Source organism: Mytilus californianus, unplaced genomic scaffold (assembly GCF_021869535.1).
Source record: "Mytilus californianus isolate M0D057914Y unplaced genomic scaffold, xbMytCali1.0.p SCAF_2, whole genome shotgun sequence".
NCBI classification, from domain to species: Eukaryota; Metazoa; Mollusca; class Bivalvia; order Mytilida; family Mytilidae; genus Mytilus; species Mytilus californianus.
This window is the reverse complement of record NW_026262668.1, coordinates 9,541,089-9,555,813: the sequence shown is the minus strand read 5'-3', so window position 1 is coordinate 9,555,813 and position 14,725 is coordinate 9,541,089. Positions and strand designations below refer to the sequence as shown.

Here is a 14,725-nt window from a genome sequence, read left to right as displayed (position 1 = left end):
TGCTAATGAATTAAATAACTACCAGGAAAATTTTAATTTGGAAGTTAGTCGGAATCAGCTTTCTCAAAAATCTCATTCTTAAATAAAATCATACCAAAAGGTTACATAATAGTTCTTGATACATCAAAGAATTATACTGCATAATTTGCTTATGTGTTACCTTTTACAAAGCATGAAATTTCAATTAGATCTTAAAACATCCACCAATGAATACTTTTCTGACTTAGGACTTAATATTAGAGGGTCCAAGTCTGGAATTTTTAACAGACACAAAACAGCATTTGCAAAGAAAATACATGTAATATGTTTTAATTTAAATTTAGAAATGTATAGTCTTTTTCAGATCTTAAATGTACATATTTTAATTAGTCATTACTTTCAAAGGCCCATTTGATCATCTTTTGCAAATCCTTGATTCATCCCTCACTCACTCTATAGAGTAAGACCCATAAGTCAGTGATGTTGGTAAAATTAAAAACTTTTGAATTATACCTAACTCAGGGAAAAAATGTTTAATAGGACACTCTGTTACAGTGTAATTTGTCAGTTTGTCTATCTACTATATAACTATAAATAAGAAGATGTGGTATGAGTTCTAATGACACAACTATCCATCCAAGTCACAATGTGTAAAGAGTAAGCAATTATAGGTCAAAGTACGGCCTTCAACACGGAGCCTTGGCTCACTCCGAACAGCAAGCTATAACGGGCCCCAAAAAGACTAGTGTAAAACAGAAAAACCAACGGTCTAATCTATATAAAAAACGAGAAACACCTATGAACCACACCAACAAACGACAACCACTGAACAACAGGCTCCTGACTTAGGACAGGTGCATAAAAATGCATCAGGTTTAAACATTTTAACAGGCGCCAACCTTCACCCTAACCTGAAACAGTGGTATAACATTGCGACATAAAAAGACATATTAATTGAAATGGCTTAACTCGATCAAAAGGACAATACATAAAAACAAGTAAATATACACTGAACGAATAAGTTTGATCTATGAACTGCATTCTTTAAAAGCCATTGGAGCCGGAAAAAAAGGATTTATACCTACAAAAGAAACTAGGAACAGTGTGGACTCATGTCTCATCTACTTTAAGCACTGAATAATTAGAACTAATATTGTTATGTATTTTCCCCGATGTCCCCAACAGCTATTAAAGTAGGTCTATGTACTGCTCTAATCTGTCCATCATTACGTCCGTCGGAAAGACTTTGGTCAATTGGCTTCTATGGAAGAGAGCGATTTTATATTTGATCTGCAGCTTGATAGTCTTAAGTGGTAGGTGTAAGCAATGTCTAGATCTGCATGAAGCAGGACTAATGATCTCTTAGATCTAACCATCAACAACAAAATTTGGATAATTTATTATACTTTGTGGTTGACAGTTTGGTCAAATGCCATACGGAATCTTTCCAACTTATTTTTTATAAATAAAGGGAAAATTCAAAAAAATTGAATAGAATGTACATAAAACTTATTATAATTATGTATAGGTTCTTGTATAGGAATATGTAACTCTAAGATAAAAGTCATTTTACTTCTGATGTTCATTCAATTTAGAAACTCTTTATTCTCTACACTTTAGAATAGCCTAAGTAAAGGTTTTCTAATGAGCATTCTTTTAGATCCTCTTAATTAGTTGATATGTATTTTCCCAGTAACCCTTGGTACATTTCCAGCCAAGTTGTGAAGTTATTTGTATAAAATATTAACACATGTTGAATGGAACCTCTCAGTCGTCTGTTCTTAATAATAATAATAATGCCAGAGTTAAAAAGGGTGATATAGATGTGAAATGGCAGACTGTCAATCTCACTCGATGATCCCCGTCACACAGCAGTGGACGATATTGTAGTGATATTGTAGTGTCGTGTTTTAGAGAAGTAAAGCTAGTACTTGATCACTCCCTCTCGTAGGATTTAATTGCTTATCACAGGTAAAGAAATTAGATTTATTTATTTTATGAGAAAATAGCTTTTCCTGCAATGTATTTTTCTCTTTTTAAATTATTTATTCATAATTGAGATAACAATTTTAACCTTTCTGAATAAAGATTCTCGGTTTTGTTGTGCCATGTTGCATTAAGTTCTGATCAACTGCATTTATCTTTTGTTAGAAAAATTGTATTTAATTGGAATGGGCAATGTGTAAATTTAATTTAATAGAATTGCATTATTATGACAGTTACTAATTGTAAAACTTGAGATTAATGAGTTTGGGAAGATGTAAGCCAAAAAATAATTAGCATGAGTAAAACATTTTATAACTCATCAGTTTTATTAATGTATATGTAAACCAATAAATAGAGAGGCAAAGTTTACAGTCTAATGATTTTTAATAAGGAATTTTGAATAGTTAAACAACAAAAATGGTCACATAATTCATTGTTAGCCTATATTTTTCATGATTTTTTGTCTTGCCTTGACGGAGTCAAAAAGCGAGACATAGGTATGCTGTTTCCGGCATCAGCGACAGCGGCGTCAACAATGTATTAGTTTGTGATTGGGTCTAGTTCATGGTGAACCACTAGTGAAAGGTCAATGATATTTGGTATGCAGTTGTATTAGCATTGGCACATCTCATTACCATGGAGATTATTTGGCCCCGCCCCCTCAGTCAAGGTCTATTGACTTTGAAACTTTGCTTAGTTAATACATGTATTAGTTTTTGATTAGGTCAGTTTATGGGGAACCACTAGTGGTAGGTCAATGATATTTGGTATGCAGCTGTATGAGCATTGTGAGCATTGGCATATCTCATTTCCATGGTGATTATTTGGCCCCGCCCCCTCATTCATGGTCTATTGACTTTTGCTTAGTTTTCATGTTTTAGTTTGTGATTAGGTCAGTTTAAGGGGAACTGTTAGTGGTAGGTCAATGATAATTGGTATGCAGTTGTATAAGCATTAGCACATCTCATCTCCATGGAGAATATTTGGTCCTTACCTCTCAGTCATGGTTTATTGACTTTGAAACTTTTGCTTAGTTTACATGTATTAGTTTGTGATTAGGTCAGTTCAAGATGAACCACTAATGTTAAGTCAATGATATTCAGTATGCAAATGTATTGGCATTTGCAAGTTTCATTTCCATGGAGATTATATAACCCCACCCCCTAATTATGGTTCATTGACTTTGAAACATTTACATAGTTTACAGGTTAATGTTTGTGTTTAGGTTTGTTTAAAGGGAACGACTTATGAAAAGTCAAGAGTTTGGTTTGCAGTTGTATTAGCATTGGCACATCTCTCATTTCCATTGAGATTGTTTAGCCATGTACCTTCAGTCATGGTTCATTGACTTTGAATATTTGCATAACTTACATGTTAAAGTATTGCTATTTTAATTTCAACATTTGCATTATCAAAATAACAAATAGGCGAGACATATCTCTGTGTTAACAGTTTATTTTGTATATATATATATATATGTATACAATAATGGAGACAAAACATTTCAATGTATTAAAATTTAATTTGCCTGTAGTTGGAACAGATATGATTTGGCAAATGGTCTACATAGCAAATGTGTCTGCTTTTCTCATTATTAACCTTTTCAAATCACTGCGGCCTATAATATGGATTGTAGCATTGTTTCAGTCCTAATTTAATGGTATTATATTCGAGAGTTAACTCACACTGAGGTTGGTTATAGAAACTGAGACAATGATCCCATAGTATATATATATATTCCTGTTTGAATTGTTTTACACAATCATTTTGGGGCCCTTTATAGCTTGCTGTTCGGTGTGAGCCAAGGCGCTGTGTTGAAGGCCGTACTTCGACCTATAATTGTTAACTTTTTACTCATTGTGGCTTGGATGGAGAGTTGTCTCATTGGCACTCATACCACATATTCTTACTTCTATATAAAAACATCTGATACAAATTGAAGAAGAAGAAGAACACTTTATAAAGCAATGGTGGTGCAGAAAAGAAATTGCCTTTTCAAGAAGCAATATTTGATAGATGGGTACTCCATATCCTTTGTTTTTCTATTACTCTCAAGTAAAGCCTTTATATCTCAATTTGTTTAAAATCTGTCAAACTTGCAAAGTAGAGCAATGCTACTGGAGTATTAATTGTGTCTGTAGACATTAGCATAGATTTGCTTCAGGTAGAGAAGGTGATCTTTGGAATAGAAACCAGAGAAAATATTGATTCTAAAACTAATATGAAATATATAATTATTGTAGATGAAATGAATTTCATCTTTCAAAGAGAAAAAAAAATGTAGCAGTGCTATTAAGTCTAGTTTTACCTGTATAATTAAGTATTGTTTTACCTGAGTTTATAATCAAATGATAACAATGCTGTATATGTATAGTTTTACATGTATAATTAGTATTGTTTTACCTATATAATTACCTACATCAGACCCTCCAAACAGATCTGAGTAAATATAGAATTGAGCTGTAACCTTGATCTAAAAAGCAAAGGATTTATTTTTCATATTGATCCAAGTTGTCATATCTTCTCATAATATTTTGGGGTTCCATTGATGATGCTACCCAAGGTTGTCAAAGAGACACAATAATTAGATGTATGCTTGGATGATATAGGTTGGAATTTCTTGGTCATTAACTTTGCTGTCTTTAGGTTGGCTTACATCCTTCTAGATGTAATTATTTTCCTTCAGAAAGAAATGTAGAAAATTTATGATGGCTTCTCTACAGTATTATTACAGATGTGTGAAACTGCCTACATAAGTGTCAGTTGTTTACACAGAATTTGGTTCCACTAGAAACAGGCAGGGCTAATTTGTCCTGAATTCATTTCAGAAGCCAGGTTTTCTTTAAATAGTCGTGTAATCTCTCCTCATTTTATAGTATTACAACTTTTTGTGTTCACTATGAAGGTTCTGACAATATTATGTCATAGATTTCTGAGCATATTCTGGTAATCAAATTATTAAAGTTAATAGAATTTGATAGATCTTTGGCAAATTTTTAGTATCTCAAAAATAAGGAGATAATTTTCAAATCAAATTATTTTTTTTTTATGAAAAATGTGGCTATGCATGATCATACTAAAACAAGTGATTTAGTTCTGGGTGCCCTTCAAAGCAAATGCATGCAACTTTAGTTCTCAGTAATTATATATGGAGTAAATGTTTATTGTGAAGATTTACCTAGAATGTTGAAATCTATCAAATTCAAGAAAAACAAATACATTGGTGGCTGCAGAAGAAGGGGGAGGTCTGTTGGGTTTTAGAGCAAACACACTTTCCCTTTTCTTCAAGATATGTTAATACCTCATAAAAATCAATTAAAAATTTAAGTTTGTTCAATGCCCCCCCTTTTCTGGTAATAATGAGTAGACCTCCTATTCAGAATTACTGTCTATTTATACCTGTTATATGATTACTTACTTGCCTAATTGTTGATATGTATGATTCTGTTATGCACCATGCATATAGAACTAGCTAGCTGCTTCTAATGGGCAGTTTGAACTTCTGCAGGCTTATTTGACTCTTAGGTACTCTATCATAATTAATTACAATTGTCATGAGGTGTCAAACTAGATTTTGACTGTCTGAGGATCATACCTTGTAGGTGTAATACCACCATTGATTTTCCCCTATTAGTCTTTGTTAAATTTGCGCTTTTCAAAAAAATGTGCAGAATTTATCTTTGTTTCAAATAAAGAAATACTTGGCATGAGTAAAGTTTTATCCTGTCCAGTACTATAGAAAAAAATTCACATAACATTTCATTGCATATAAGAAAATAACCATCACTGGAAGTTAACCAATCAAATTTCCCCCCTTTCTTAACCTGTGTACAAGCTTTAGTAACCATGTAACCTCAAGTTTCCAAAATTATCTATAGAAACCCCAAATAAAAAAATAATGGTGCTTTGAAATACCCAAGATATATGTTTATGACCCAGAAATGTTTTACTGCAATGAAATGTAGGATCAATTACCTACAACTGTCAAATTCAAGGGAATATTTTTTGTTGACCTATTTTCGTATGCAACCGGATGTGACGTACTATGATTTGGTGGTATTACACCTAAAGAAGCCTTTTTTGTTAAATAAACTGAATGTGACTTTTTTCCTTTGTAATACTGGTTATTTCAAGCATTCCTGTCAAGTTTTGTCATAATCAGTTCAATAGTTTGAGAAAAATCTAGTATAATGTAAGACGACATCTACAGCGATTCGAGCAAAATTTCTTCGAAAAATCCAAACCAAGCCGCATCATGATAGAATATAGTGTGGACCAATAAATGATCAAATATTTATCTCATCTGCCTACAAACAGTTGAATATGATACAAAAGATGACTTTAGGATGATAAATACTACTAATGGACCTCTTTGTCTTCCTTATAAGGTCTCTTTTGGTCCATTTATACCTCTAATTTCCTCAAAATTTCTACTTTTTAGGCCAATAAATAAAAATTTTGGGGTAACTTTCACTCATTTATGATAGAAATGTTATAATAAATGATTAATTGAAGTATTCAAGCTGAATGAACTATCCGTATAAAAGTTTACTGTCTCCAAGGAGGTTTCAATAAGTCCTTACGTAAAACTTAAATTTACGCCGCGTTCCAGAGAGGGACATAAAAAGCTTCTCTTTTGGTGAATAATTTGTTGTTACTGCTTTTAAAATAATTTCATTTACTTAAAACTATATATTTATTAAAGTATTTCTTAGGAAAAATTTTCTGGTATAGCAGAATATAAGAAATAAGGAGAAAAAACTCCCCAATACTCTAAGTATGGCTTGTTCTGTAAACTAATATTCATGGTTAAGTCCTATTTCAAGGAAATTTTCTCATAAAATGTGTTTTGGAGACTCAATCCACTCAGAATATTTCATTATTTGTAATATTTCACTTAAATAGCAAGAAATTTTAACACATGAGAGTACTCACAAGGTCAAAGGTGCATGTACAGCTTCCCATATTAGGTGTAATACCACCATTGATTTTCCCCTATTAGTCTTTGTTAAATTTGCACTTTTCAAAAAAATGTGCAGAATTTATCTTTGTTTCAAATAAAGAAATACTTGGCATGAGTAAAGTTTTATCCTGTCCAGTACTATAGAAAAAAATTCACATAACATTTCATTGCATATACGAAAATAACCATCACTGGAAGTTAACCAATCAAATTTCCCCCCTTTCTTAACCTGTGTACAAGCTTTAGTAACCATGTAACCTCAAGTTTCCAAAATTATCTATAGAAACCCCAAATAAAAAAATAATGGTGCTTTGAAATACCCAAGATATATGTTTATGACCCAGAAATGTTTTACTGCAATGAAATGTAGGATCAATTACCTACAACTGTCAAATTCAAGGGAATATTTTTTGTTGACCTATTTTCGTATGCAACCGGATGTGACGTACTATGATTTGGTGGTATTACACCTAAAGAAGCCTTTTTTGTTAAATAAACTGAATGTGACTTTTTTCCTTTGTAATACTGGTTATTTCAAGCATTCCTGTCAAGTTTTGTCATAATCAGTTCAATAGTTTGAGAAAAATCTAGTATAATGTAAGACGACATCTACAGCGATTCGAGCAAAATTTCTTCGAAAAATCCAAACCAAGCCGCATCATGATAGAATATAGTGTGGACCAATAAATGATCAAATATTTATCTCATCTGCCTACAAACAGTTGAATATGATACAAAAGATGACTTTAGGATGATAAATACTACTAATGGACCTCTTTGTCTTCCTTATAAGGTCTCTTTTGGTCCATTTATACCTCTAATTTCCTCAAAATTTCTACTTTTTAGGCCAATAAATAAAAATTTTGGGGTAACTTTCACTCATTTATGATAGAAATGTTATAATAAATGATTAATTGAAGTATTCAAGCTGAATGAACTATCCGTATAAAAGTTTACTGTCTCCAAGGAGGTTTCAATAAGTCCTTACGTAAAACTTAAATTTACGCCGCGTTCCAGAGAGGGACATAAAAAGCTTCTCTTTTGGTGAATAATTTGTTGTTACTGCTTTTAAAATAATTTCATTTACTTAAAACTATATATTTATTAAAGTATTTCTTAGGAAAAATTTTCTGGTATAGCAGAATATAAGAAATAAGGAGAAAAAACTCCCCAATACTCTAAGTATGGCTTGTTCTGTAAACTAATATTCATGGTTAAGTCCTATTTCATGGAAATTTTCTCATAAAATGTGTTTTGGAGACTCAATCCACTCAGAATATTTCATTATTTGTAATATTTCACTTAAATAGCAAGAAATTTTAACACATGAGAGTACTCACAAGGTCAAAGGTGCATGTACAGCTTCCCATATTAGGTGTAATACCACCATTGATTTTCCCCTATTAGTCTTTGTTAAATTTGCACTTTTCAAAAAAATGTGCAGAATTTATCTTTGTTTCAAATAAAGAAATACTTGGCATGAGTAAAGTTTTATCCTGTCCAGTACTATAGAAAAAAATTCACATAACATTTCATTGCATATACGAAAATAACCATCACTGGAAGTTAACCAATCAAATTTCCCCCCTTTCTTAACCTGTGTACAAGCTTTAGTAACCATGTAACCTCAAGTTTCCAAAATTATCTATAGAAACCCCAAATAAAAAAATAATGGTGCTTTGAAATACCCAAGATATATGTTTATGACCCAGAAATGTTTTACTGCAATGAAATGTAGGATCAATTACCTACAACTGTCAAATTCAAGGGAATATTTTTTGTCGACCTATTTTCGTATGCAACCGGATGTGACGTACTATGATTTGGTGGTATTACACCTGTATGACTGACCACAGAAAAATACCATGTTGTAGCAGATATATTGACCTAACCACAGAATCTGATCACAAAACAGCTGTCTATAATGTGTTCTAGACTTCATTCTTAAAATTGAGCATGCTTTTAACATTGCTAGATATTAAAAATATATAGTACGACTAACCATAACAATTAATTAATATTCTAAAACTGATGAACATTGAGTGAAGTTGTTTGTTTAACAATGTCCTAAACAAAGAAAAATCAACCTCTTTAGGGAACACTTAATTTTTCTACATTTTTAAACATACAAATTACCCATCATGCATCAGTTAAAACCTTTAGATTCTGACACATCAGATTGATGTACAACATCCATTTATTTGACCAAATTAAAAAAAAAAATTCTATTATTTACGCTGGTATTTACCAGGAACTCACCTTTACAATATTTGTCCTGATTTTTTTGTTAGTTTATATCTCTTTTAGAGTTAGTGATTGAGAACAGCCTTGAAAAAGTCATTTTCATTTGAATAATGACACTCATGCATGTAAAATGTCTTCATTCTACTAAGGTGCTGATAGAACTGTCTATAGCCTACAGTATTAAGTTTGCCAACATCACTGCTCATGGGATCTGTTGAAACAATTATACAGCTTTCATTGAAACAATGGATTGCTTAACAATAACAAATGCAAGCTGCTGTGTAAACAGTTTATTTACTCATTTGTTATACTGCCAGACAAGGTGGTAACAAAACATGGTGAAAGCAAAACTGCAAAAGCCTGATTGTACTCAGTAGTTGCTCAGAATGCTAATATCTTTTGTTGGAGTAAAGCTTTGTTCTGCTGAAAATTGAATTCTTGATTGCCTTGGCAAGAAGTTGAGTTGTTGCTCTCATTCTACAGGGAATATCTACCAATACTTTGTTTGAACATCACTATTGTTTCTTGAGCTATTTATTATATAGTAAGTATGTTTTCGCTATCAGACTTTGTTATCTAGCTTGTACAATATATTTTCATGGTAAAAAAAATATGCTTCTTTCTTCCACATCAAAGGCCGAGTTTTAAAGCATTTACTATTGAACTGACATAGTGAAACTTCTTTAAACAGAATCCTGTGTAAAAGGGAATATTTTATCATATAATTTATTCTAATATAATATAAAATATGTAACACTGCTTTTGATTGGATGACATCTGTCCTCAATTCTCTGGTAGACAGTTGGAGTCATGTTGCCAGATATTGCAGTGGATGTTTTCAAGGTTATTTCAACTATTTTATTTTGAACCTTTTACAAGAGTTGCATTAGAAATATGGAATAACAGTACCATGTTTGAAAAGTAGCCACCTCAATTTTCAGATTTGATGTCTCAGCTTCACATTGCCAGTTGACCGCATTTGTGACCATCAAAAGATCAATTGATGATGGCAGGACTGTTATTCTTTAATCATAAAGTCATTTAGTACTTTAGCTGTGTAAGCAAAACAACTGTTAAAGGTGACTATACTCTATAAGTTTAGATTGATTTATTATTTGTTGCTGAATGTCCAGTGGCAAATTTTTCATGCATGTTCAGGATGAGAACAAATTAACAATACATACAATAGGAAGATCCAGTAATAGGGGTCAACTTGTGCTTGAAGAGTTGCAATCATCAGTTGGGGATTTGATATTCACAAATGCAGTTTTACAGACAATCATTGGAGCAGAGATGTCTAATCCAAAATATAAGGTGGTGCTCTACCTGCACGAGGTATCAGATTTTACTTTCCAATTTTTAACCGGTCGTGGCTGTAATTTTATACATCCCACGCAACTGAACAGACATCCCATTTTAGTAAGGGTTTTACTGCATGTTGGTAGAAGATTAATGTGACTGTATTTTTATTCACCTGAGTCACCTTGGGGTTCTCTGAATGAATAAAAATAATCTTTCTTAATTGTGCATGATTTGAGAATCTAGCAAGTAACTACCGGTAAGCTTTATGATTTATATTAAAGTAAATCACTATGACAAGCAAGTGTAATATTGTAATATGTTTATACAAGATAAAAGTTAGATTCAAGTTCAGATACAGTAAGATAAATGTGATGATAAAAGTTACAGTTATAATGTCTGTCAGTCTTCACATCTTTTCACACTTAGAATACATGGAATTAAGGAAAATAAGTAATTGTCAGCCTTCATTGTTTTTTCCTTTTATATGATGGTTTATCTGACTTTTTCCACTGATTAGACATAATTACTTGTACTTAAAGTTAAGGTAGTGAGTAAAGGTTTCCAAAGGTTGCTTTTGAAAATTTATACATGGAATCTTTTCATATTGATTAAAGGAGGCATGTGGTCTACAACAATGAGACAGTATAGGTTAGAATTCTTTATTTTTCTATAAATAAAGCTTTTATAGAACTTTTTAGATGACTTTTGTCTGATGAGTTGCTGTCTCATATTGACACCCACTTCTCTTTTTATTCATATTCCAATATTTAGTTATTGAAAGAGCACATTTTTCCTTATTAACAGTGAATATAGGTGAATTGCATGCAAAAACAGATCATTGCTGATGATACCCTCATCCCTCAAACCAATTTGTATTTGTCTTGGTGTCATTTATTTCAGCAGAGAGTTGTTTTTGTTGGGCCTCTGTTCAGGAGAGACTAAGCTTAGACTTGCTCTTTCTTCTGGCTTCAGAGGTGTCAACATTGTTCAATTTTGTGAATCACTAATGGTAAGTCAACGATATTTGGTAAGCAGTTGTATAAAAATTGGCACTGGAACTGTAGCTTTTGTGCGATATTTTGACATGGTAAATACCAACTTAGATAATTCTGTAACATAAAGATACACAAAGATAGTCAAGTAAGATAATAGGTTTATTATTGTCATTATGTTAGATATACAGCAGGCATGGGTAAGTGACAAGGAATAATACAATGTGACATCTGTGTCAGTGTTTATATGTTACACTGCTCTGATGGTGTAAGATTTATTCAGTAAGAATCTAGAGTGATGACTGTCAGATTTGTTTAAGGATAATTTGTGGTGATGTGGTAAAAGTTCACACCATACAGGTAGAAATGTAATGGTGTTTGCTGTCATATCCTTGTTAAAGTTCAATTTTTGAAATGTCTCTTACATCCAGGTCATTTAGTCTCTAATGGATAGTTATCTCCTTTGCAATCATACTACATTTCTTTATTGTCCCGTGCAATGTGCAATGCGTTGCGGGGATATAGAAATACCTGGCGTCCGTCTGGTCTTGTTAGCACTCTCATGTGTACAATTCTTGCCAGATTTTTATAAAACTTATTCATAGATTTATATCAGCAATGTCTTGGATGAGTTTGAAAATCAGTACCAATCAATTATTTTTAAAAGAGTTTATAATGCCCTTGGAAACGTTCGTTATATGGAAAATTGCATCGTTAGCGCTCTCACATGTACAATTCTTGCCAGATTTTAATGAAACTTATATCATAGGTTTATATTAGCAATGTCTTTGACGAGTTTGAAAATCAGTGCCAATCAATTATTTTTAAAAGAGTTCTGCCCCTTGGAAACATTAATTATATGGAAAACTGCATTGTTAGCACTCTCATGTGTAACATTTCTTGCCAGATATTTCTGAAACTTATATCATAGGTTTATATTAGCAATGTCTTGGATGAGTTCAATAGTCAGTGCCGATCAGTTATTCTTAAAAGAGTTATGCCCCTTGGAGACATTAATCATATGGAAAATTGCATTGTGAGCGATCTCATGTGTACAAATCTTGCCAGAATTTTATGAATCTTATATCATAGGTTTATATCAGCAATGTCTTTGAAGAGTTCTAAAATCAGTGCCGATCAATTATTTTTAAAAGAGTTATGCCCCTTGAAAATATTAATTATATGGAAAATTGCATTGTTAGCACTCTCATGTGTACAATTCTTGCGAAAATTTAATGAAATTTATATCAGCAATGTCTTTGACACTTTCGAAAATAAGTGCTGATCAAATATTATTAACGAGGTATGCCCCTTGGAAATATTAATTATATCAGAAATGGCATTGCATTTGCTCTGGATTCATTTCTCTTAGATATTTACAAAAATTTTATAGAACAGAAAAAAAGTGGGTTTTTTTTTTCAGTTATTGCCTTTGTACCTTGGATAGATAAAATATGTGCAGCGCAGGGGACATTGGAACTCTTGTTCTTTTATTTTTACACTGTCATTCTATTCTCAGTAACAAATAGATTTCACATTTTTTTTTAATGTACATCGTATTAACTTTGGTTGAATTTTACTTTTAATGTCTGACTGAGTTTGTGGAATTATTTTAAAAAAAAGACTTGATATTATGCTCAAAAATGTCAAAATAATACTATCTTTATTGCTTGCATTAAATTCTTTAAAAAGATTGTTTGTATGAAGAGCTGCCCGAGGACCATAATTATTGTATCGAATTTTAAAAACTGTAAAATTTGATTACACCCAAAAGTTGCACAAGGCTGCAAATTTTCATCAGTAATATGATAATTGTATCCAAATATCTGACTTCTTAATTTTTCAAGAGTTTTTATCCTGTACTACTTTTGCCCATCAAAGACTAACACTTAACTTGACATAAGTAATTGATTGGGCGAGAGTATTTCACCTAAAGTTAAGGAGTAAAACTGATTTATTTTCTGAGATTAATTTTAGAGCTGTAATTCAAGGATATGTTTACAAAATAGATCAACATTTCAATTGTATTTATATTTCATATGTCATATATTCATGTGCCAATATTAAGATTTTTTTTTCTGATAATGCTTTCTTCATCAAAGTAAATGATGTTATTACATTGAATGTGATCGGTTATTGTTTTGTTTACGGCCACATTTAATTAATTTTCGTTGAACTTCAGAACTTATAAGTGAAAAATGTGGGAAGCAGTGATAGAAATGTCTTGCTTATCATAAAATAAAGGGGACTTTCCGTTTTAAATTTTCCTTGGAGTTCAGTATTTTTGTTATTTTACTATTTATAAGAAAGTTTGGAAAAAAAGGCAAAATTGTTCACCATGTCTCTTTCTCATCATGATGTGTTTTTAGCATGTTCGTCAAGGCCTCATCAAACATTCAAAATGTTTGTAACTAAGAGACTTGCAACATGTGTGACACATACACAACTACCCTTTATTAGTCCCCTACCGACGAAGTTGAAGGGGACTTTAGGTTTGCACTCTGTCCGTCTGTCTATCCATTTGTCAGTCCGTCAATTAGTTTTCCACACTTTTTTTCAACATGCTTGATATTGATTTGAGATTTGGTTTATAGTTCTATCATGACAACTTACAGATCAAGTTCGAAATTTGTTCCAGTCAGATGATTTTGTGCAGAGTTATTGTCCTTGGACTTGGAAAATTCACTCATATAATCAGTTGTTTATACCGTGACAAGTTATAGATCAGGGTAACATTTGAGTTGTATAAATTCCTCTGTCTATATTATGTATGTCAGAATTGTAAAATGTGATCAGGGGTTCTTACACAGCAAAGAAAAGCATGACTGATTGACAGTATTCAAAGATACAGTACTACCATGAGATACAGGGGCGGATCCAGCCATTTATAAAAGCAGGCTTCCTAACCCAGGATAAAGGAGGGGTTCCAACTATATGTCCCCATTCAAATGCATTGATCGTCCAAAAAAAAAGGGGGGGGTTCCAACACCCGGACACCCCCCCCCCCCCCCCCCCCCCCCCCCCCTTCCTGGATCCGCCACTAAGGTAATAGGTAATAGATCATACAATGTTGTCATTCTTGTAATTAAATTACTAAATCATTTAAAGTACAATGTACTATCTTTTATTTTTCACAAGAAATCAGATAAATGTCCTTTTTTGTGCATTTTGTTAAATTGGAAAAGTCAACAATCACTTTAATATTCCTACACAAGAAAATATATCCTGGTATTCTAGCTACATGTTCATCTTTTCTACA

The 14,725-nt window shown here is 32.2% G+C and overlaps 1 protein-coding gene and 1 long non-coding RNA gene across 9 annotated transcripts in view; one reads left to right on the top strand and one right to left on the bottom strand.

The window, feature by feature from the left end:
- Positions 1-8,140, bottom strand: part of LOC127727903 (uncharacterized) — a 244,332-nt gene extending 236,192 nt beyond the window's left edge. The window contains exon 1 of one of the 2 annotated variants that reach the window (XR_007993881.1): positions 8,131-8,140. This is a non-coding gene — a long non-coding RNA (uncharacterized LOC127727903). Of the gene's footprint in view, positions 1-6,762; positions 6,773-8,130 lie in introns of those variants that run through there. The other variant, XR_007993882.1, reaches the window with a different exon arrangement.
- LOC127727865 (poly(rC)-binding protein 3-like) overlaps positions 1-14,725 on the top strand; it is a 152,378-nt gene that overhangs the window by 69,471 nt on the left and 68,182 nt on the right. The window contains exon 1 of one of the 7 annotated variants that reach the window (XM_052234990.1): positions 1,800-1,950. The exons of the other annotated variants lie outside the window; for them this stretch is intronic. The gene's annotated coding sequence lies outside the window, so the exon portion shown is untranslated. Of the gene's footprint in view, positions 1-1,799; positions 1,951-14,725 lie in introns of those variants that run through there. 7 annotated transcript variants of the gene reach the window in all.